At 34.0% G+C, this 26,624-nt stretch overlaps 1 long non-coding RNA gene and 1 pseudogene across 2 annotated transcripts; one reads left to right on the plus strand and one right to left on the minus strand.

Annotated features, from left to right (window-relative positions):
- The first annotated feature begins 10,051 nt into the window (after positions 1-10,051).
- Positions 10,052-12,340, plus strand: LOC111393483 (annotated as a pseudogene).
- Positions 12,341-14,422: 2,082 nt separating this feature from the next.
- Positions 14,423-18,064, minus strand: LOC111393486. Of its 2 annotated transcripts, none has more exons than XR_002702430.1 (2): positions 17,323-18,064; positions 14,423-14,655 (listed from the first exon to the last, which is right to left on the minus strand). It is a non-coding gene; the product is annotated as an uncharacterized LOC111393486 (long non-coding RNA). The 2 variants fall into 2 exon arrangements; XR_002702429.1 differs by having other exon boundaries at positions 14,423-16,880.
- Positions 18,065-26,624: the final 8,560 nt, after the last annotated feature.

Below are 26,624 nucleotides of genomic sequence, written 5' to 3' on the forward strand. Positions count from 1 at the left end.
AGCCAGATAGCTGAAATCCCAAGTCCTCTGGCCAATAGAAGCCCATCTAGTATGGCTCTGAGCTCAGCTTCCAAAATGAAGCATGGGCCATAGGATGCTGAGAATGCCCTGATACAGTATCCTGCGTAGTCCCTAATGATGCCTCCACCACTTGCAAATCCATCTTTGACGCATCCATCAGTGTTGATCTTGAAGGATCCCACTGGTGGAGTGCGCCAAACAACCATAATAGGTGGTGGTGGGAGAGGACGGGTCAAAGAAATGCCAAAAAAAGGTGCAAGTGTCACATCTCCTCGCCAATGCTCAACTCGGAATAGTCCTCCCATATGAAGAAAGGAGATCATGCGGTAGACCCTCCAAATAATACGTCTGGCCACCATACGAATACCTCTATGCTTCGCATCATTCCTCTCAATCCATAGAAACCAAAATATCAGTAGAGGAATGATAATACGAATGTGCTCACGGTAAACGTGCTGTGCAGAATACTGCCATCTCTGGAACCTCTGTCTGACCCCCTCCCCTGAAGTCATAGGTATCTGAAAGATGTCTCCAAAGTGCTGCCATACCTGGTCGGAGATGCTGCTGCTCGTGAAAATATGATTGATGGTCTCAATCTCGGAACAACACTGACAACGAGAAGCCAACTGACATCCAATTCTCCTCTGAATAACAACATCTACTGGAATGAGATCCTGCTATAGTCTCCAGCAAAAGAATGAAATAGTGGCAGGCAAAATAGAGCTCCACAGCAGTCGATATGAGTCCTCCTTTGCTTTTATTTTTGTTACTTATATCTTAATTAGGGGCATTTATGCCTTAAAAAATAGTTGGTTTTATATTTTTTTTCATTTTTTTTTCTACATAGTTATTCCTAATTAAATGACCTGCACTTCTTCCCCAAAGAGTAATAGCCATCATGAAAATTTATTTCCTTTGCTTTTATTTTTGTTATTTATATCTTAATTAATTAGGGGCATTTATGTCTTAAAAAATAGTAGGTTTTGTTTTTTTTTTTCCCTACATAGTTATTCCTATTTAACACTTTGAAGTTCGTCGTTTTAAGATGGTTGTTTATTGAATAAAATTATTGAATTTGGAGTTTCCAATTCTTTTCGATACATATTGGTATTTGTGAATGAATCAACGATTTTAAGATCAAGATCATACTTCTTTATGTTTTGAGTTGTTCTACAAGATCAGTCGCTCAAGATCTTTGGTCTCTACCTGGACCCCATGAAAAAAATGGGATCACTTCTTATGTTTAGTACACTACTAAAAAATAGCTTTTCACCTGCGGAAAATTACCAACGGATTGCATCTGTTGGTGATTAGAAACGAATTATCCGTTGGTAAAAATAATTCACTTTTAGCTACGATAATTAGCAACGAATTTTCCGTTGGTAAAGATGATATCTCTTTACCAATCGATATTCCATGCCTAATATAATTGTTTAACATTTGGATCTTCCTCCAATGGATATTCCGTAGGTGATGTACTGAATATTACTAATGGATTGCATCCATTGGTAATTAGAAATGGATTATCCGTTGGTAAAAGTAATTCACTTTTAGCTACAATAATCAGCAACGGATTTTTCGTTGGTAAAGATGATATCTCTTTACTAACGGATATTCCGTGCCTAATATAAACGTTTAACGTTTTGATCTTTTATTTACGGATATTCCGTTGGTAATTAGAAATGGATTATCCGTTAGTATAAATGATATCTCTTTACCAACAGATATTTCGTGCCTAATATAACCGTTTAACATTTTGAACTTTCAGCAATGGATATTCCGTTGGTAAAAATAATTCGGTTATCCCACATCGGAAGTTTACAACAATATCTTTGTAGTTGCTCTCTATAAATTTGTGGTCCAATAAGGAGTTAAACAATATTTTGGCCTTTCAATTCAGTTGAGTAAAAATAAAAAAATATTATAATTATTAAATAAATAATAATAATAATAAATAAATAAATAAATAAATAAATAAATAACTTTTTTACTATACGATTATTTACAACATTGATTTTCACCAATTGTAATGGTAGATATTTACTAACGGAAAGTCAGTTGGTATTAGTTAAGACTTTTACCAACGGAAATTCTATTGGTAAAAGATTCACACTTTACCAACGGATTTTTCGTTGATAAAATGTTTACTCTTTACCTACGACATGATCTGTTGGTAACTATCAGCGACCCTCAAATTACCAACGGATTTGTGGTTGCAAATATTCAGTTGGTAAAAATTATTAGCAACGGATATTGAAGCTTTAGGAACGAAAAATCCGTGTCTGAAACTCTATTTTTTAGTAGTGGTATTCTTTGCAAAAAATACTCGAATATTTGATTCCTGAATTCGCTATATTCTCGTGAATCCATTTTTAGGTTTACTTTTGTGTTTGTCTCTTATTTCATACTTCATGCTACATTAGCTGATATCAAAGCGCAATCATGATCTTGCTTAGATGGGTTATTATTTGTATGAATGCAATAACACAAGTTTTGTTTTCGAGTTTTTGTTGGAGACGATTTACTCATGAAATTCAATGATACAAGTTCTATTTTGGGGTGAAACTCTTCGTCCTTTTTAATCCAGACATGGAAGAATATTTGGATTTTGAAAAAATGACTATGACAGACCTACAATCTTCTATGAGGAGCCTATGTTGAGATATCCAAAAGGTTATCCAACAAAATTGAGGTTGACCAAAGGTGTAACTTGGTTGATACTATGGAGAAAGAATCGAATTCGTGATAGAAAATAGGCAAAATGACATCCTACGGTTTAGTGGATGGAGAATTGAGTACTATGTGGATTAGGCTGGTCAAAGACCACAATTTGGCTCAATAATCAACAGGGGGTGATGCAATTAATTTGGGTCTTACCTACCCATCACCAGGAAAGTATCAGGGGTGGGAGGGGCTGGAGGGGCGGGATCAAGGCAACCATTTTCATCATTTGTGTTATCGGGTATTTTTTGTCATCTTGCTCCACCCTTATATCCCAATTACCGCGGGCAAGTTCAGGACAGATTTTCTGCGTCGTTTTTTTATTTAATTAGCAAATCTTGTACTTACTAACATTTTTCATTCAAAAATTCTGATAGCGTGCTTAAAACGGAGGATAAATATTTTTTCATAATTTTGTATTTGTTGCTTTTCTTAGTAAAAAATACGATGGGGGCAAATAAGTCTATATACTCCCTTACTAAATTTTTTTGAGAGAAATCTCAATAAAAAATGATGTGTTAATATGCTTGTGTGATAAAAATTTTATATTTATCTACTTTTCAACTTTTCAAACTTCATTTTTAATCACACATTTTAGAAGATCTATATTCTTTATCAACTTTTCAACCATGATTTACCTATTTTTACTAAAATTATTGAAATACCTTAATATAATATTTAGGATAAGAATGGGAGAAAAAAGAGTTTGGAATGAATATAAATGTGATAATGAGTAAAAGTTATGGTCATGTAATTAAAATATGATGCATTTTTAAATTTCATAATTTTGTATTTGTTGCTTTTCTTAGTAAAAAATATGATGGGGGCAAATAAGTCTATATACTCCCTTACTAAATTTTTTTGAGAGAAATCTCAATAAAAAATGATGTGTTAATATGCTTGTGTGATAAAAATTTTATATTTATCTACTTTTCAACTTTTCAAACTTCATTTTTAATCACACATTTTATAAGATCTATATTCTTTATCAGCTTTTCAACCATGATTTACCTATTTTTACTAAAATTATTGAAATACCTTAATATAATATTTAGGATAAGAATGCGAGAAAAAAGAGTTTGGAATGAATATAAATGTGATAATGAGTAAAAGTTATGGTCATGTAATTAAAATATGATGCATTTTTAAAATAATGTCGCGAATATTTAGCCTGTAAAAAATGATAATTATATTCAGACTATAGTTTTTGTTAATTGCACAATATTTTAATTACACTTAAGGTCCTCATGATTTGCTCATTAAATCTATGTTCCTAACTTCTTCTTCTTCCATTTTTTTTTAAAGTCAAATTCTATCTTCAGCAATCTATTAATTAGCACATTTCATCCTTGATGATTATTTTTGTCAAAATACTCTGTTTCCAAGCTTTAAAATAAGGAAAAATATTTGTTACACTTTTACATTCATTTGTATTCTTACATCATTCCAATATATCTTTTGGAGAGAAGTTGTTATTGGAGATGAGATGTGATAATTAATGAGAAGTTGAAAATAAAAATGCATTAAAAAAAAGATAAAAAGACATAATTGCTAGCAAAGTTTAAGAATTTGAAATATAATTAAATTGTGATGGAGGTGGTGCCTTGAAACTCCAATTGGGAGTTGGAATTTGTTTTGGATTCGAAGAGGACATTAGGATAAAGAAAATTAGGATTTTGTAGTAAAGAACCCGAAAGTGGGCGCCGTGACGTCACTTGTTTGTTTCGTCTGTTGCTCAATTTTTCCTACCCTATTCCATTTTGGACTCTGTTTCTTGCATTCTACTTCAACCACAATTCTACTAGTAGGGTTTTGACATCTCCTATTTGTTCCTTTTTATATATTTGACTTTTCTTTTCAATTTAGATGAGTTTTTTAACCACACTAAATGTTAGAAATATTGTAAACACAAAATCTTTGTTGTCTTTATCCTTATTATAATAAAATCTCCATGCTTTGTAAATTATTTTGTTCTTGCATTCTTGTAATCAATTACTTCATATTGTGACTATAATATCTTTTTTTTTCCCCAACAAATTGGTATTGTATTAATTCACATCATCTTCATTTCACATCAGAGCTTTTGGTTTTGATATTCTTGGGAAGATCGAGATTTTTTGTGACGACAATTATGAAGTATGATCTTCTGTCATTGGATTGTAATACAAGATTTTCTTTATGGCAAGTAAAGATGCAAATAGTACTAGCTTAGATAGGTTTGGATGATACGTTGTTGGGATTTGACAAGATACCCACAACTTGAAATCCAGAGAAACAATGGAGAGATCGAAAAGTCCTATCTCAAACACATCTTCATTTTTCAAATAAATTTTTTAAGGCATTTTGAAGCAGAATTTAGCCGTTGCATTATGGTTAAAATTGGAGCAATTATACAGGATAGAAGCCTTACTAGCAAATTGCATCTAAAGCAACATCTATATTCTCATCGTATGACAGGAGCTACATCGCTTGAGGATGACCTTGCTGCTTATAAGGAAACTGTCACTGATTTGGAGACCTTAGAGGTTCAATATGATGAAGAAGAGTTGGGATTAATTTTATTGTGTTCATTGCCCGCTTCATAAATATCTTTTAGAGACGATTTTTTATGGTCATGACAATCTCACTATCGAAGAAGTTTAGACGCTCTATATACAAAGGAGAAGATGAAGAACTTGTAGCATCTGAAGGTCATGGAATTGGCTTCATTGTTGATGTTGGTCATGTAAGGGGTAAGTCCAAATCGAAATTTTAATATGTAATTAATTGCAAGAAAAATGGGTAATTGATAAATGATTGTTATAAATTGTAGAATAAATCAAAATTAATTGCAAATTAAGAAATCAAAAACTTCAGAGGAAGAAAGTATTGCAAAAAATTCTAACAGTGATAAAGAGCTTTTACTTATGTCTGATTATAACTCCAAACTTGACGAGACTTGGATTCCTAGTATAGTTTGTGCTTTTCATATGTCTCCCAATCGAAAATTGTTTTCATCATATGAAGAAGTTTCAAAAGGTATTGTGATAACTGTTAATAGTACACCATGTCGGATAGCTGGCATTGATTAAGTCGAAATAAAAAATTTTGTTAGGACAATTAGAATACTTGATGCAATGAGACAGTTCCATATCTAAAGAGAAATTGTATGTCCTTGAGTGCTCTTAATTCAAAAGGGTATATGTATGCCGTTGAAGGTAGAGTCTTGAAAGTTAGTAAATGAACCTGAGTTTTATTAAAGAGACATTAAAAATTCCATTTATATATCTTGCAGTGTTATACAGAATTTTGAGTAACCAGTATATTTTAAGGACTTGGGGTAGATTTGAAGTTAGATTTTGTACTGTTGTAGTCTAATTTGGGTTTTTCTTTAAAGAGTACATCTCATTTGAATTTAGAACTTATGGGTAAATTCGTCATGCCACCATTATTGATAGTGTCATTGTATTCAATTGTTAGTAACAGACCTATTTTGGCCACAACTACATAGGTACAATTCTGGTGATATAGTTGATGTTTGAATGGTGTTAAGGGTGTTGATTCTAACCAAGATCCTTGTTTTGATGAATTCAACCACGATTCTTTTACAAGGCTTGTTTCAGCCCTGTTTGGTGGTTATTAGATCATTTTTGCCCTTACTTGGGATAGCAGAGATGAAGAATATTTTCAGTTGAAATTTTTTTATGGAGAAGTTCTTTTCATTGAAGAGTTCAAGCTCATTCCTTGTGGTGGAATGTGTCTCTAGATGGAGAATTTTTCTTTTGAAGTTTGTTTATTGCAGTGAAATTTGTGTCATGGTGAATTTTGTTAAAATTTGAATGTGACCTGAATTCTTTGTTGAAGATAATTAGGAATTTTAATTAAAGTGCACATTAATAATAATTCTATTTGTAATGCTATTGCTGAATCATATTCAAGTTTACTTGACAAATTTTAATTGAAGTTTTATTTGGAAAGCCCAATTCAAAATTGGAATTTGTGTTGAATTTGAAGAAGACATTAAGAAGAAGAAAATCAAGATTTTGGAGTAAAGGACCCGAAAGTCATCGGGCCTATGGCGTTACGTAAGCTTGTGAGTGATTTTGTTTAGATTCGTTTCGACTCCAACCTGAAACCAAAACCAAATTATCGCGTTTGGGTGCATTTTAACACAAACCAACCTACTTGAGCACTTAAATTGAATCGAATCAAGCCAAATTTGTTTGGTTCAGTTAGTTGGTTTGGACTTTTAGCCCAAATTGATTTTTTTTAAAAAAATGTATTAGTTTTGGGTTCACTTAGATTACAAAAATTAAAATAACTAAATAATTTTTTAAAACAAGAACTATTGACTAACAAATAAAATGAGGTTTATAAAGATGGATCAATAAAAAATCTAAGAATTTTGTTGCTTTTTATGCATTATGTAGTCTAACTGTCTGAGTCTGGAAAAAAAATATTAAGTATAATATAATGAGCTTGTGAAAGAAAATTCTCAATACTATTAATTACTGACAACATAATAGATTGGAGGAAATCGAGATATAATTATGAGATTATGACTTATTTTTTGATTTTGATTTTTCTTAAAAAAAGGGTAAATATGTAAGTAGGTTGAGTTAGTTTCATTAACTAGCGGTTTGAGGCTTCAATCCATGATTGAACCAACCCACCATGATTTTATTTAAAAGAAAACCAAACCAAACCAATTTCCCTTATCAAATCGACTCGAACCAGCCCTAGTCGGTTAGATTTATTGGTTTGGTCAATTTTCGATTTTTTTGCCCAGGCCTAGGGCTACAGCGCCATGCCAAGTGCTACAAGTTTGTTTCGTCTCTTGCGCGATTTTTACTCTCCTACTTCGTTTTGGACTCCGTTTCTTGCATTTTACTTCAACTACAACTCTGTTATTAGGGTTTGGACTTTTCCTATTTGTTCTCTATATATATTTGGCTCTTCTCTATAATTAGATAAGTTGTTTAACCATATTAAAAGTTAGAAACATTGTAAACACAAATTTTTTTCCCCATATTATAATAAAATCTCAATTCTCTACAAATTATTTTATTATTGTGTTATTGTGATCAATTACTTCATATTATAGCTATAATCTCTTATAATCTCCAACAAACTGATATAGGATTAATCGGGTATCATCTTTGTTTCACATCAGATTGTCATTATTTTCATTTATTAAAAGGGCATGCAAGTCGCATGACTAACTTAACAACAAAAGTTGTCCAAAATCGTTATGAGGGACTCGATTTGCTATTTATCAAAGATTTTGGACCAATAATATGATAAATAATTATTTAGAGAGTACCATTGCTTTTGCATAGGTTGGATTGAATATTTAATTTACCCTTAAAAGAAAGTACAGTTCACTAGCCAAACTATTGGTGATTTGGACGTAATTCATTAAAAAGGACCAATTGTGTCCAAAATCCAAAGACTTGAAAAAGTTTTAGCCAAGATTTAGAAGTTTGAACAAATAACCAAGATGTACAAAGGTTTGGAATCATTTGCATCAATTTCTCAATCAAATGAGATTATCATGGCAATATATATATATATATATATATATATAGATTCGTTTTTGTAATTGAAAGGTTCTACTAGCATAATTCCAAGTGGAAATGTTCCAAGGTTTTTTATTATTTTTAACTATAAAGCCAGCCGGCTGTTGATGTAGCCTTCAAATTTCATCACCAGTTGTAACTATATGGTAACTATAAAGCCAGCCGGCTGTTGATGTAGCCTTCAAATTTCATCACCAGTTGTAACTATATGGTCATCATGTTGGACACTTACAAAATAAGGTAGTCATCCCTTACATCACCTCCGCTGGTTTGGTCCTTTATCAAAATCTGATCATTGGCAAAATAATGCAACTTATGATTTAATTTGAATAAATAATCACTCCTCCAAATATATATGAATATTACGCACATATCACCCTCTTTATAAAACAATCGATTCGCACGTGAAGGAACGTGTTGAAGATAGTCGAGTAGGAAATGAGTAATTTCTACTAGGGTAATTATATTACCACTACAAATTTTACTAAGTACACCACAATTTTCTTATTTACTAAAATATCCATAAGTAAAATTATGTAATTAGAATTTTAATATACTTTTTAATTAAATAAATTATTATTACACCACAAACGTAAAACCTAATTTCTTTCATTTTTCCTCAACATTTCATTGTTCATAGTTTTTCCGACGACTTTTGCCGTTCCTTCACTGCAGCAAGATAATTTTTTTTCCTCATTGTAAATGTATTCATTTTTTCGATTTATTTGTCAAGTTTGAAAATTAAGGTTCTTATTTTTTGTTGAGTCAAACAAATTTATTATGATTTTAAAACAAGCATGTAAATTTATGAATTTATGTTTCAGCTTTCGTGGATTTTTGCGTATGAGATTTTTCAATTTCCTTGAATTTTTGTATATGCAGGTATATGAATTTCTCTCCATCTATAATACACCAAAACCATAAAAAAATTGAGAAAAAAGAGAGGATGATGGGAAGTCAAATATGGAATCTTCTTGCAAATGGTCTGAATTTACTTTAAAGAATCGAACATAATATTACAATTAAAATCCCGTTAAAAGCAATTAGAAAGGCTATTGTAGTGCAAAATTTCTGTGATGAAAAGATAATATTTTCCACCTATAATGCACCTGGTGCAAAATTTCCGTGATGCAAAGATACTACAAATTCTTGTTTTAGAATTAGTGAAAATGTTTAAAGGATGAAAAAAATGATGAGTAACATTGGGATGATAAATACACCACAATTTTATTTTTATTTTTTCTTTTTTAGTTTTTATTGGATTATGAGTATAATTGTAAATTTGTTGTCGTGTATTTATTGAAAATATATTTTAATTGTGGTGTGATTATAATGTAGTGTAGGAAATAAATTTTGTGGTGGTAATATAATTACCCTTTCTTCTAAAGTAAGTTACCTTCAAAACAAATAATTTTTTTATAAAACCTAATGTATACATATTTGAAGATAAAAAGTTAATTAAAAATAACTCTCAATTTTTAAATCTTAACCAAATATGCTCTAAGCCCCGTTTGGCCCACATTAATTTCCATTCCATTTTATTTTATTTTATTTTTCTCTTTCTCTTTCCTATTTTCAACCACACAATCTTCCATAAAATAATATTACTCATAAATCGAAAACTTTTCATTCTTTTTCAGCCACTCATTTCTTTTAAAAAAGATATTATTCCACTCATTTTCATTTCCATTTCCACAAAATGAGGACCAAACGGGGGCTAAATGTGCTCTAGATCAGTTGGTTTAAAAAAAAAGGGAGCTCTAAAAAAATAATCTAAACAGATTTATGTACATAGGAAATACCATAATTGTTTGATCTTAACCACTGGATTCTTGCATTTCTTCCGTGCATCATCATATTTCATCTTGAAACACTTATCCAGGTTCAAAATTTACATTTTTCGGTATAAAATGTATAACAACTTTTCTTAGTCATGGTTTTTCTATGGTTTCTGCTATGTCTATTCTTTGATATGTGCTACAGCCAACAATTCTATGATGCAACATTATGTTCTTCAGACACAGAATATCCAGGTACAAGGTACACCTGCAATTCGTTTCAAGGTTCGTGCCACACATTTTTGGTTTACCGGGCTAACCAGAAGTTTCAAACCATATCAAGTCTTTCCAGTCTGTTCAAAATGGATCCAGATAATTTACTTATCGTTAACAATGTCTCAAATTCATCTCGGATTCTTGAAGCAGGTCGAGAAGTCCTCATTCCAATCACTTGTTCCTGTACAGATCTGTTCTTCGAGGTAGGTATAAACTACACCTTACCTGAAACAATGACGGTGTCAGAAATTTCTTGTACAATATTTGAAGGTTTAGTAAAATCAATTACACTGAAAGAAGAAGATTTTCCAGGATTAAACAGTCTTAGTGCTGGTTCGACTGTTCATGTACCTTTGAAGTGTGCTTGTCCTGATAAAATCTCTAGAAATTCAGGGGTTAGGTACTTTGTCACATACCCTTTTATTGAAGGGGATGATACAAAAAAATTGAGTCTGAAGTTCAATATTTCAGTTGAAGAAATATGGAAAGCCAATAATTTAGATCCTACAACTACTGTTTACCCCAACACAACTGTTTTAGTACCGCTGAAAGCAAAACCATTCGTCAATCTCAACATTCCAAATTCTGAACCTCCCATTCCGGGTTTTCTTCCCACAATTCCTGTCGACAAACGAGCAAAAATCATACAGCTAAAGAGACTCTGTATTGCAGTATCAGTTGTTGGGTTTTTCCTCATTCTTGCTACATTAGTTTCATGTGGTCTATACGTCGAGGCCTTGTATAAATTCAAATCTGATAAGTTCCGTACTTCTATGCATCGAAGCTCGTTGAATTCGTGCTCAACCCCAAGAAGCTCCCCGTTATCTGGACCTCCAACTGGAGGCTCCACGAATTCATGTTTGTCTCCTGATCTGCTTGTTGGGATAAAATATTCTTTGTGCAATTACCGTGTGGAAGAGATCAAACAAGCAACAAAAAATTTAAATGACGAGACTAGTATTAGCCCAAGTGTTTACAAGGGGTTGATTGATAATGGTGAAGTGATGATCAAACGAATGAAATTTGAGGGTACCCGTCAAGTTATTGATGTACATTCAAAGATCAATCATGTCAACATTGTGAAGTTACATGGAGTTTGTTATGGAGAGGATGATTTTTCTTGGTCTTATTTGGTGTTTGAATTTCCCGTTAATGGAAGCTTAAGGGACTGTTTATCGAGCTCGTCTACTTCTCTTTCATGGCACAGGAGGACTCAAATTGCTTTTGACATTGCAACTGGCCTTCATTACTTGCATTATTGTGTTGTACCTTCTTTATTTTCATATGAGCATAAATAGCAAGGGTATATTTTTGACCTCAAATTGGAGGGCAAAACTCACAGTATTCAAAGCAATTCCTGCTGATGAGTCCTCAAAAGAATCTGGAAGTTTAACAAGTCCTGGAGGGTGGGTTGCTCCAGAATATGTTCTTTATGGCTCGGCGACCGAAAAGGTAGACATTTTTGCATATGGAGTGGTTTTGCTTGAGCTTATATCAGGGAAAGAGGCTGCAGATGGGAAATTATTTGAAGAATCAGTTACGTTTTTTGGAGGTGGAGCAAACGAAGGAGGCTGTTTTGAGCAGTTGAGAAACTTTTTGGATCCATGTCTAAAGGAAGATTATCCTGTGGCAGAGGCCTTATGTTTAGCAGTACTGGCTAGTTCATGTGTTGAAGAAGACCCTTTGCATAGGCCATCAATAGACGATGTCATTAAAATTCTAGCAAGAATGGTTTGATTGAAGACAAAGAAAAAACTGACGTTATGCATCTGAGTAACACTTGTGGACTCTGAGCGTGACATCCAATGCTAGACGCTAGCTGGATGCTGGATCGACATGACGGAAAAAATTGTGACCAAGTTCTAATGAATACTCGTGTTGAGTTACTAGATTCATCATTATATGTTAGTGTTCTACAACTTCGTAAAGAGAGTAAGAATATAGAATGCTCAGTCAGTCGCTTTCTGAAAAATGATCCTTTGTGAATTTGTGATATTATTTTACCATGATTCATCATTAGTTTGCATGTTAGTGAGCCTATTAGTTGTTACTTGATACGAAAGCTAACCTTGATCAATGAGCAAGCCTTGCTTACCAACTAGCAACTGAATATTGGTGACATGGTTTAAACTAATATTGAATGAATACCATGTGAGAATTTTCGTTTGCCAGGTTATCTATTTTGTTTAATTTTTTATGGTAATTGATTGAGTGATGAATAAGATAATTTTTGATCAGTTGAATGACTAGTTAAAAAATTTAAACTCTAATGACCAACGAAAACATTATGAAAATTACAATCAATACTACATTTAAACCAATGGTGTGGTAAGGAAGACACCACAAACGGGTGATTTGGTTGGTAAAATTAATTATTTTTCCCCATTGTAGACTTTGCCTCATCAGGAGAATATATAATAATTGTGGGTTCACTATTCTTTTTGAATACTCGTTTTGTCATATCAAAGTGAATTGGATGGTCCAATGATTTTTCCAATAAAAAGGTTGAACTTAAAATATTGGACAAATCTTCTTCAGTTGAAAGAGATTAATGATGTAACCGAAATATCTTTCTAACCAAAACCAATCTTTTATTTTTCTCAATTTATTGTTTTCCTATTTTATTTCTTATTAGTGGTTCAAAACGTGCATTTTTAGGTCTTCTCTATCTAAGTTCATGTTTGGCTCCCATATTTTGAAACTTTTTTTTTCGCAAACTCATTTTTAATCACACATTTCATGTGGCCCACAATTTTTATGATCTTTTCAACTATACATTTCAATTTTTTTTTTTTTATCTAAATTTACTAAAAATATGATTTTTAGTTAAACCAAACAGGGCCGCTAAATGTATGTTTTGAACATGTTCATCAATTAACAATGAATTCAAATGTAAATATGCACTTTTTGGTAAATTGTATTTTTGTTGAAGACATTTGTGCCAATGTCAAGTTTCACCTTTGATTTCACTTTTAAGATAACCCTAACTACATGTCTAGGATTTTATGGAATATTAAAATTCATTGTTGGTATTTTTGTTTTTATAGAATTGGTTGTTATCTATTGTGATTTAATGGAATATTGAGCATCTGCCACTCGCCTATTAAAATTGATTGTATTTTTACTTTTAAGGACATTCATTTATTTGTTAGATTTCACGTTAAATAATTATGAAAAATATTTTAAAGGAAAACCTTCATTTTTGAGTGAAGAATAAAATATTGGTGAAACTAGTGTTAAAGAGAAAAATATGTTCAGAAAAATTATTTTGTAATTTAATTTTGAATAATGTTATTTGTACATAAATGTTTACATATTGGTTTACAAATTGATGATTTAGAAGAGAGAAAAAAGGGGAGAGAGAGAGAGAGAGAATAAAATGAAAGGAAATCAGTTAATACTATCTATATTATTGATTTGTACACCATTATTTATAATTAGCATTACTCTTTAATTTTTGACCTCATAGTGAAAAATGTTTGTCTCAGTCACCGATAACCTATAGTCATTATAAAATTTATGTTGCCAACCTTTTTTTATAATATTCTTATTCTCAAATTAACATAATTTATTTTTTATTGCGATTTTGGTCCAAAACTTTCATTAGAAAATGGTGGAAAGACTTATTTTTTCATAGTATTTTTAAATAAGCAAACAAAAAATAAATACAAAATTACGATTTAATATTCGTTATTCGTTTTAAAACACGCTAACAATATTTTTAAATGGAAACCATAATTAATAACATGATTTGCTAGTTAATGAAAGATTAAAGTTAACAATATAAAAAATCAAGAATGTAATTGTGAGGTGAATAAATACTGAGGATCTTTATTTTAATTAGAATATGGTGTAGTTATAAAAAGATGGGGTGCGAATATAATCATCCTTTAGTTAGTACTTAAAGACTTTACGAGTAATCATTTTATTTGGTCGTTTTGCTTATATAAAATTTGAGAGTTTTCTAATTTTATTGTCGAATTATGGTATTTTTTTTACTCCACATATATCCCGTATTCGCTTGATTAACTGATCTTTAGACGTGCATTGAATGTTTCTTGCTTCGCATTGCATAAAATCTCAAGGGAATGTTGGATTGATTTAGAGCTTTTGTCCACTATCATAAATGATAACACTATTACAAACGAAGAAACAATACAATTGGTACAGATACTACAGAACAAAGTGAGTACCACCTACAACTCATTTATCAATAATAATTCTCACAGAGTAGAATTTAGCACCTTCACATGTGTAGCCTCAACGAAGATCCACTACCCAAGCCTCATCATCAGGAGTTCCTTCATAGTGTTAGGTATCAGATAACAAGAATCGCGCAGCAGAAAATAAAATCACGTGCAAGAAATCAAAAGAACACCAGAATTCTTTTGCCACTAATTAAGGGCAGGGAATTCAGCTGGCCACTGCTTACGTCTCTCTTTGGAACTCTTTGCTAAATTGTGGAACCTAATTATTGTCATTGTGTAGATAACGTACGCGAATCTACCTAAAGTGTGAGTTTTTCTTGTAAACTTCTTTTTATCGTAGTTACGAAAGATAATGTAGTCCCACATTAATACAAACTTCTATAAATTTTGCTCATTTTTGTATGTCTATTTTCTTTCTGTGATATTTTCTTTCTGTGATATTATTACTCTCAGTGGTATTGAATTAGAGTTTCTAATTCTCAACGCTCTCCTCATAAATGACAGATATGTCCCCATTGCACTATTTCACCATGAAACAGGTTTGCAATAGTTCAATGTTACAAGCACTACCAAGAACCGGAAGCCTATCCATAAACACTCGCAGCACTTCAAACTTCAAACCAGTATATAACTACACCTACTACTCATAAGGATTATTGAAAGTTCTTTTACTTGTCTGATTTAGTTTGTCCTTACATGCGGAATATACAATTACAAGCGACAAGTCACTTATTAATTATTTTTAGATGGTTACGCATGCAAGTCAAAATTTTCTTTGTTGAATTACTGTAGTTTGTACTATGAAAGCAATAAATAACACCAATATTGTTGATGGAGAAACCCAAATAGATAAAAACTCGGGAACCAAGTTAGTTACCTCCACTATAGACAATAAGCGTTACAGTTAGATACTATCTAGCTAACTCCACTAAACTTTTCGATCAACCTTGTGTAATCTCCCAGATTTGCTGACTCCACTGGCTTCCCGATTATCTCCAATTGTCTCTTCCAAGCGGAATTTCAAGAATAGTCAATTCTTATGCTTTCCCGTGCTTGCAGTCCACCTCTCCCAATGCCCAACTAAAAAAGTCTCTTCCTTACAGTGTTAAGAAGTTAGGTGTTTTGGATTCAAGTATTTGATGTTTTCCCAAATATGTGGTTGCAAGATCTCAAGAATCAAAGGATTGAATCAAGCTATGAGTGAGTCTTGGATCACCAAAAGATTGATATGAATATGATATGTATATGAGGCATAATGAACAACCACCATAAAAAAGTACAAAGCTTGGATATTTATATTTACAGATTTTTAGGTATTATAGTCCATGTAAAACTTTTCAAAATTGCAAATTAGGGTTGGTCACATAACACGGTCACTCCAGCAAAAAATGAGCGACAGACTTTAAATTGAGCAAAGTCCGAGTGACAGGCTAGCGACAATCATTCTGTTTTTGTCGCTCGAACAATGTTTTGGCCAGTAGCTAGCGAAAATGTGACGTCTCTTCTTTTCTTATTTCGGACTCGAATCCTAACTTGCCTGACTTGTCTATACAAAATTGTACCTAACTCCTTGACTTTACACGTGTTCAATTTAGTCTTTTTTGTTCACAAAATCACCAATTACATAAAACCTAACATGACACATTAAGTTCTCAACAATTCATTCAGAAAATAAGACAACTGATAAGTCCCCAATTAAATACACATATTCTAGAAGAAACAATCAGAATGGAGAAAGGAGAGGGTAACAAATTCTGTTAGACAGGTGTGGTGAGGTAGCCAAAATCTATTACATGAGTCTATAAATAGAAAAAGATTGAGAGAAGAAAGATATGTTAATTTTAGTGAGTGAAATCAGTGCGTGGAGAGTCATAGTCCTCTCTAACTGCTGCTTGTAAATCCTTTCGTGTTTTGTAATTCCATTTCCAAATCAATACAGAATTTTATTTCTGTCTCTGTGCTATTCTCATCTTGACTCCAGGTGGATTCCAGCTGAATTCAGAGGCAGAGTCTATCAATCTGGTGGAGCTGAATTCTAGTAGAAAACCAGCTCTTTGCAAACAAGAAGAAATGTTCATTTGGGCAAACGGGGATAGAGTATCTTGGGCACATCATATTAGACAATGGAGTGGTGACAGACAAATACAGGTTATCTACTATGAAAGACTGGCCACGTCCTCAGACACTTAAAGAACTGCAGGGTGGGTGTTGACTAGATATTATCGACGATTTGTGGGATCCTATGGAAAGATAGCTTGGCCGTGAACTCAACTACTAGAGTAAGATAGCTTCGGGTGGAATGACGCAACGGAGTCCACCTTCACAAAATTGAAAGAAGCAATGACGACAATGTCTGTATTGGCTCTTCCAGAATTTTTTACAAGTCTTCACAATTGAGACTGATGCTTCTGGGCATGGGATAAGGGCTATCTTAATTAGGGGTGGGCATGGATTGGGTTGGGTTGATTTTTGACTCAAACCCAACCCAACCCAACACGATTGGTTTGGATTGAAAATCAACCCAACCCATTTATGTCTTTCAAACCAATCCAACCCAACCTAATCAAGTTACGGTCAGATTGGGTTGGGTTGGTCGATTTTGACTTTGCACAAAAAAACCTAGTGGAAAATAGTCAGCAAACTAGAAATTACTCCACAAAACTGCAAAGTTGAATTAGAATGAAATCTAAAATCTTATACAAAGAGTACAAGCTAAAATTTAAAATGAAAATCTAAAGCAATAAGGCAGTTAATTAATACCTGATAGACCTCAGAGGTTGCATTTGCATCCCAGCCAGCTTCTTCATTGCCATATCTCGATAAAATTAGAAGAGACTACAATAACATGCCTGTGCATCCTTAGGATTTGTAGTTCAGCACGATGTGACTAGGAAAGGACCATTTGAGAACCTGTTGCAACACCTCTCAGACCCAAGGCATAACACATTTGTCCAGACATTCAGTAGTTAATTTTTACATATTGGAGATTAAATTAAATAAAATGAAAGATCATATTTCGTATATGTAATCTTAAGTGAATGGTTTTGACCCAGATTTGATATGTATTTGTGAATAATGAGCCTTTCATATACAGGAAACTTAAATGACATAGTCTTCTCTGAATTATTCAAAAATATAAACAATCTCCTCTAAATTATTTGCAAGTATCCCAGTCTTGAGCTTTTTCATGAGCCTATCTATATGAATAAATTATCAAATGAAATAACTGATAAAATTATAAGAGAGTGAAATAACATGCATGTGCCTTTCGTCTTCATTTAGTGAATTAAACACTAAAATCTGGCCCAATATTCAAGATTAGCCCCATAAATTACGAACACCAACAAATATGTAAAGACATATTACTTGAAAATGCCTCAATAGAGAAGATAAGGGAATGGTAAAAAACATACATTTGCCCCAAATTCAATGAGTTTTTTCACACAGGAGGTCTTTCCATGGGTTCAATCGCCTCATTGATTTCTTCAGTTGATTCATAAGCTCCAGCCTTGTTGAAGAAAAAGAAAAAAAAAAAAAGATTAGGTTTTAGGTGTGCAACTTGTGAATTGTGCGTGTTTGCCTTCATTTTCTTTCTTTCTTTTTAATAAGACGGGTCAGGTTGGGTGGTTTATATCGGTTTTAATAGTTTAATCCATAATCCGACCCAACCCGAACCGCCTACGCAACCCATAAACCGAACCCACTTAAAAAATCTTAAAAAACTGACCCAACTCGAGGTTGAGTTGGGTCGGTTCGATCGATTTTGGCGGGATCGATCGGGTTTTGCCGACCTCTAGTCTTAATGCAAAATCAGAGGCCAATTGCCTATTTCAGTCAGGTTCTTCCATCGAAAAGTTACAAAAAGTCGATATATGAAGAGAGCTCATGGTTATCATACTAGCAGTACAAAAGTTGAGGCATTATTTGTCGAGGAGGCATTTTGTTGTTAGGACAGACCAAAAGAGCCTTAAGTTTTTCGTCGAGTAGCACTTGGCAAATGTTGAATATCAACAATGCCTAATGAAGTTGTTGGGATTCGATTTAGACATTGAATACAAACCAAGGCTCGAGGATAAAGCAGCAGATGCACTATCACAAAAGAGGATCCAGTACATACAGTTGGAGCAGATGACAAAGGCAGTAGAAGAAGACACTAAACTGAGCTAAATTATATCTGCTATAAGGGTTGCTCCTTCTTCTTGCCAGGGTTATGTTATAGTTAGCGGGCTTTACTGTATAAAGACGGGATCACCTTACCCAAAGATTATCCATTTGTTTTGTTAGCATTATAGGAAGGCCACGATAGTAAGTTGGTCGATCGCATAAGTAAATATGGAATACCCATTCACGATGCCATCCGTATGAGCAAATTTTGGAACGAAATGTTTTGTTTGCAGGGAACTGAAGTTTAGTTTAACCTATCATCCCCAAACCGATAGCCAAAAGGAAGTAGTGTAACATCCCGATTTTTAAATCTTAATTCCATGTGGGCTAAATTTAATATTGGTAATTAAGCAAATAAAATGGTCTATGTCGAGCCCAGTCATCACACTAAAGTCCCAAAGTTGAAGTGATACATGCGACTCACTCATTTGCATAAATGATTTATTTTGTTAACGTATATTTTTTGAATTTTATCACAAGTTGTTTGGGTCGAATATTTAAGTATTTTAAAAGTTAATAAAAAAAGAAAAAAACATATCGATATTATACTCATTTTGCAACTCGTGTTGAATAACATAAATTGGCTCGAGAAGAAATAATTTTGGACCAATCATAATCAAGTTATTTTGATATAAAGAAAATATTCTAAAACCTATATATATATATATATATATATATATACACAACTTCCAAGGAATTTGAAATGATATATATTCATTCATTAAATTATATAATAAATAATAAATTATTATTATATTTGAATTTCCACAACCAAACTAATGTGATTGATTGAAAATTAAAAAAAAAATTATTTATTGATCAATTGATTTTCAAACTTTATTTTTGTACATTTATTTGACGTTTTACATGATTTGGAATTGTAAGCATCCAAATAGACGCTGTGTATATATATAATATAGGCAAAAAAAAATATTCTTTTATCATGCATATGATTTTCACACATTAACACATACACTTGTTGAAAAAGAGTATTATTTGATCTACCAGCCACAATCGAAATTTCACAAGTTGATTCTCATTCTCATACAAACATTCTGTCCATATTTGTACTTATTGTCTCAAAGGCATATTTCATAATTTTTTATATCATTTGAGGTAAGAATTTTGCAAGTAGTAAATTCTTATTTTCTTGATATTTTTATAGATTTTGACATGAAATACTCTAAGGCCTTCGGGTCGATTTTTATGTTAAATCTTACGTGATCGACCTTTAGATCGAATATGTTAAATCTTACAGGATAGACCTTTAGATCGAATTTGTAAATCCTACGGAAAATTTTATGAAATTCCTTGAGCTATTGGATGTCTCGATCGATCTGCTCTAAATCTAAGAAATGTTGGTATGTCATGTCATTTTATATTTATAACATGTTAATAAGAATATGCATGTATTTCTTATTGAGTATTTTTTTTTAAAATACTCACTATTACAATAACATTTCAGATTAGAACGAGTCGGGTGAACATGTGGCAGATTGACCAAGTGATGCTCATGGGGTCGACATGTAAAATTTTTAGAAATAATAATTTACAAAAAGTCTCATTTGAAGAACATATTTATGTTATTTGTTATGCACATTACTTAATATTTTTTTCCTTGTGCCCGAACATTTGGTAATTTATGATTTGATATCGAAGTACTTTAAGATTTCAATTGATGTGTAAACTTTTCACTTAAAATGTTGATTTATTATCAACTTATCAAACATATTTCAAATTTTGGAAGGAAATAGATTTGTGTTTTAAAAAAAAAAAGATTTTTGGTAGCGCTTCACGTCTAATTAAAAAAAAAAACAAAAATGAAATAGATTTTGGGGGAATTACATAGTGAATAGAGGAATAGAGACTTGTTGGGACTGATGAAGACAACGTAAGAATTGATATTTGACGAACCCAATATGAAGTATAAACAAAGATCACAAAATAAAAGGGAACTGGTAGAGGAACGATGTTATTTTATTCAATCACTATGAAATGAGAGAATTACAGCAATTGGCTTCAACAATATTGAAAGAGGAGACTCATATTTATACCACACGAGTCTAGTGCTAAAAGAGTCCTAAAAAGGTAGAAATTCTAGGTTAAACGTGAAAAAAAAAAGAGAAAAAGAGGCAGCATGATTCCGTTCCAATTGGATGCAGTTTGATCTTTCCAATCCAATGATATTTCTTTCCTTAATTTCACTCGGATTTGGATACCAATTTATTCCCTTTCCTTTTGTCTGCCACTTTGATTCCTTTTGCAATTTTAATTCCAACACGCAATCAAAGACTCCCAATCCAATTGAGAGTCACAAATCTAACAATCTCCACCTTGACTCGAAATTCTGGTGCAACGAACAAAGTTCCAAAATTTCTCCACCTTGGGAAATGAATTTGTCTGCATCAAAATAACCAAGCTCCTCAACACAGTAACCAAACTCTCCACGAAAACACGTTTTCCCGCCCGGCGTCTACATGTGACACCCGAACCCAAACCCTGGTTCCCAAAATTCCACCTAAAATTAATAATCACTAGACAGGGTCGAAGCACACCCTGTAGCAGAAATCACACCAAATGCATGATCAGAAGGCCCCTTGCTAGAACTGTCACCTTCAAAGATCCCTAAGGCATTACAGACATTATTGACATCACTAAACCTACACTCCATGAGTCCACTAGCACAAGAACAAAGTGTATCTAGTGAAATTGGTGGCAAAGCAGAATCACCAACACTCCTACGAGCAAAGTTTGAAACTAACCCAAAGCCTAACACAAGAGGTAATGTACCAAACTGAATTTCCACCACGGTACTAAACTTGTCCAAATGTCTCTGAACTGGTTCTACGCTTCCCTGCAAAATATACAACTGGGATCTCATCCGTCTCTCCAGTACAACCCGAACACCTTTTTGAACTTTCAGGACTCTACCTCCACCAGAAAATTTATACCCTTTTGCATTCAGGGTACTCAGCGATATGAGATTCTTTGTCAAGTCTGGAACATGGAGAATCTGATCAAGTGTCCTCATTGTCCCATCTTGTAGCCTCAATCTGATTCGATCGATTCCTGCAACCCGGCAAGATTGGTTATTTCCCATGACAACTCCACCTTGCTTCACCGCCTCATATGTCTGGAATAATGCCTTATTAAGACACATATAATACGAACATACAGAATCCAGAATTCACTTCTCAGGTTTGGATTCCCCATCAGATATAGCCAACATCACATCTCCATCATCAGAAAAATTTTCAACTACATTGGTTTCGTCCGAATTACAAGATTGCCTTGAATGATTTGCATGTAAATTACCTTTACCCTGCAACTTGTCGCAATCTTTCTTGATGTGTCCTTTCTTCTTGCAGTAATAACAATACACATTGTTGTACCTCACCTTCGATCTATCCCTTCGTCGATCACCATGAGTAACAAGAGCATCACCACCCCTAGATGTAGGATCTCCAACCAACAGCTCCATCCTCTCCTTTGAGAACAGGGCTTCATATACCTCCTCAATGGTAAGCGTGTCACGACTATACAGAATAGTATCACGAAACGACGAAAAAGAACTAGGTAGCGAACACAATAGGATTAAGGCCAGATCCTCTTCATCATATTTTACCTCCAACGTCTTGGTTTCGTCCGAATTACAAGATTGCCTTGAATGATTTGCATGTAAATTACCTTTACCCTGCAACTTGTCGCAATCTTTCTTGAAGTGTCATTTCTTCTTGTAGTAATAACAATACACATTGTTGTACCTCACCTTCGATCTATCCCTCCGTCGATCACCATGAGTAACAAGAGCATCACCACCCCTAGATGTAGGATCTCCAACCAACAGCTCCATCCTCTCCTTTGAGAACAGGGCTTCATATACCTCCTCAATGGTAAGCGTGTCACGACTATACAGAATAGTATCACGAAACGACGAAAAAGAACTAGGTAGCGAACACAACAGGATTAAGGCCAGATCCTCTTCATCATATTTTACCTCCAACGTCTTGGTTTTGTCCGAATTACAAGATTGCCTTGAATGATTTGCATGTAAATTACCTTTACCCTACAACCTGTCGCAATCTTTCTTGAAGTGTCCTTTCTTCTTGCAGTAATAACAATACACATTGTTGTACCTCACCTTCGATCTATCCCTCCGTCGATCACCATGAGTAACAAGAGCATCACCACCCCTAGATGTAGGATCTCCAACCAACAGCTCCATCCTCTCCTTTGAGAACAGGGCTTCATATAACTCTTCAATGGTAAGCGTGTCACGACTATATAGAATAGTATCACGAAACGACGAAAAAGAACTAGGTAGCGAACACAACAGGATTAAGGCCAGATCCTCTTCGTCATATTTTACCTCCAACGTCTCCAGATCTGCAACGATTTCCTTGAACATAGTAAGATGGTCCTGCAGTGACCCTCCTTCCACCATGCGATGGGAATACAACTTTTGCTTTAGAGTCAGTTTGCTCGTCAGACTCTTTGTCATGCACAACTGCTCCAGTTTGAGCCACAAAGCAGCCGCTATCTTCTCCTTTAAGACATCCTGCAGTATATTGTTGGGCAAATGAAGATGAATCAATGATGTAGCCTTCCTATCCTTCCGTTGCTTCTCCTCCATAAGCCAATTTGCTGGCATCTTCTCAAAGCCCAACAAAGCATCATCAAGTTCCATCTGTGTCAACACAGCCCTCATCTTTACTTGCCACAGTGAAAACCTTGTATTGCAATCTAGCAGCGGAATATCATACTTCATCGAAGCCATCTCTGAAAACCTCAATCAAATCATGAAGAACTTGTAACCTGGCTCTGATACCACTTGTTGGGACCAATGAAGACAACGCAAGAATTGAGATTTGATGAATCCAATATGAAGTATAAATAAAGATCACAAAATAAAAGGGAACTGGCAGAGGAACGCTGTTATTCTATTCAATCACTATGAAATGAGAGAATTACAGCAATTGGCTTTAACAATACTGAAAGAGAAGACTCATATTTATACCAGACAAGTTTAGCGTTAAAAGAGTCCTAAAAAGGTAGAAATTCTAGGTTAAACATGAAAAAAAAAAGAGGCAGCACGATTCCGTTCAATTTCGTTCCAATTGGATGCAGCTTGATCTTTCCACTCCGATAATATTTCTTTCCTTAATTTCACTTGGATTTGGATAACAATTTATTCCCTTTCCTTTTGTCTACCACTTTGATTCCTTTTGTAATTTTAATTCCAACACGCAATCAAAGACTCCCAATCCAATTGAGAGTCACAAATCTAACAAGACTTACCTACATTGTTTTACTTCTGCTTAGTCGAAAGATTGGTTTCGCTTCCTTCCTTGGGTTGAACTATCCTACAACACTTCCTTTCACGTGTCTGCACAACTCACTCCTTTTCTTATAGTTTATGGACAGGATCCTCCCCGTCTATTGCGTTTTTAAAAGGGAACGACAAATGTATCATCTTTGGATCTGTAATTGACATAAAGGGATAAACTTTTGGATGAGCACAAATGAAGAATTCAGCTGATAAGCATAGAAGGGAGATCGAATTTTCGACTGGTGACATGGTTTATTTGAAAATGCGTCCCTATCTCCACAAATCTCTAGCACATCTTATCAACAGGAAGCTCGTTCCATGATAAGGTTTTAGCTAAGGTGGCGAAAGTTGCTTATCGATTGGAGCTGCCAACTGAAACACATATTCATCTGGTGTTTCATGTATCACAATTGCGTAAGGCTGCCTGTCAATTTGGGAGCTGACGGGGAATCATTAGTTGAGCCAGAAATTGTGCTGGCACAACTGCTTCGCTGGGGACAACAGATTGTTTGGAGTTGCTAATTCAGTGGAACCATCTCCGTTGGAAACTACTTGGGAGTTGGGAGCCATTCAGCCTCATTACTCAACAATTTCCCACCTTCAACCCTGAGGAAAAGGTGGCTGAATTGGGCGAGGTAATTGATAAGCCCCCAATTAAATACATGTATTCTAGGAGAAACAAGAAGGTGTAGAATAGGGAGGCAATAACAAATTATGTTAGAAAGGTGGGGTCGGGTAGCCAAAATATGTTACATGAGACTATAAATAGAATAAGAGTGAGAAAAGATGGATATGTCAATTTCATTTAGTGAAATCAGTGTGTGGAAAGTCACAACCCTCTCTAACGGCTGTTTGTAATTCCTTTCGTGTTTTGTAATTCCGTTTCCAAATCAATATAGAATTTCATTTATGTTTCTATGCTATTCTCATCTTGACGCCAAGTAGATCCCAGATGAACTCAAAGGCAGTTTCTATCTACAATAATAAAACCTTTTTATATCATCAATGGACAGAAGGATCAAATCTTCCTAAGAATCTGGAAGTTTTTCTCAGATACAATGAAATGGTTCAATTCTAGAGCTAAATCATAATTCTTGCACGAACAATCGAAAAGATTCTGGAGCATACTCAGGGTTAGGTATTATTCTTGTTGTGACTCGAACCGTGTATTGGTGCTTCCATATTTTCATCTAATAAAACGGGTTATGGAAACACGCTTTTGTAAGTGGCATTCTGTCGGATGCTAACACGTGGCTCTACTCTTACCATAGGATGGAGGGTTTCATATTGGTGATATAAATATGAACTTAACTCTTCGTTTGGCTGCAGCTGTTCATTTTGGTGACTTTTCGAGTGAGGCTTCGAGAGAGTTCTTCTGTTTTCTCTCATCTGAGGGTTTTCTGCTGCCCTATTTTGTAATCGATCGTCTCATTCGATTAGGGTTGAAGGTTTTAACCACTGAATACGTGTATATTCTTGAATGATACTTAGAGTCCTCTTGTGTTGAGGTTAGGGTTTGTGGTCTGTTGATTCGAAGAGGATCTGAAGCAGATCTGTGATTTCCGTTTAAGAGATAAGTCTCTTTTCTGTGTATTCTACTGGTTGATGAACTTTGTAACCTTCGATTGCCTATTTTTGGGGCTTTAGTACAATCGAGCAATATCCACTTTGATTGGATGCTCAACAGGAGATTAGGTGTTTGACACTGAACCTCTGGGGTTTCGGCTGGAAAATCTTGTTGTGTTCTTTATTTTTGCAAGTTTAATTTCTATTTTTGGATCGATTGAATCTTGCAAATTATTGTGTGGGTTTTTGGCCCCTTTCAATGGTATCAGAGCTGTTGAACTGGGGCAAGATACCTGGATCTTGAGAAGAGAGTGTCAATCTGTTGCAGATCTCATAATTTTTTGGAACTGCTATTAAGCAGTATTGAAGGACCTTGAGTATTTAATATTGTTGGGTAAGATCTTTTTATTTTGTAAAGCTTGCCTTAAAAATTTGTGTGTTTCATTTTTTCCATTGATTAACAATACACCGAGCACCCACTGGTGTGTGGTTTTTGTCCAAAGACTCCTGTGAGGTCTTGGAAATTTGAGAAAAGCCCAGTTGGGGGTGTATCTGGGGAATCTTGACGGAAAAATTCAAGAAACCCAAAATTTCTGCCTTATGTTAGTGTGTCCTTGATTTGATCTGCATATTATAAGTGTGATTTAAACTTGCAAGTAATGTGTCTTCTTGAATACTATTGTTAATTCTTGTGGACACTGTTGTGTGTCTAGCATATGCTGCATTGTGATCAACTTGACTCATATTTGTGCATTTTATGTTCCATAATAATATGGCTTCTGCAAAATTTGAAGTGGCAAAATTTGATGGAAAAATTGATTTCAAAATGTGGAGTCAAAAGATGAGAGCTATACTAATGCAAATGAGATGTGTAAGGGCACTTGATGATACCTGGCCACAAGATATAAACCCTGCTAGGAAGGCTGAATTAGAAGAGGTTGCCTGGAGCACTATCTTTCTATATTTGTTTGAGAATGTGATAAGAACCATTGGTGAAACTAAG

Source organism: Olea europaea, chromosome 4 (genome assembly GCF_002742605.1).
Source record: "Olea europaea var. sylvestris chromosome 4, O_europaea_v1, whole genome shotgun sequence".
Taxonomy (NCBI): Eukaryota; Viridiplantae; Streptophyta; class Magnoliopsida; order Lamiales; family Oleaceae; genus Olea; species Olea europaea.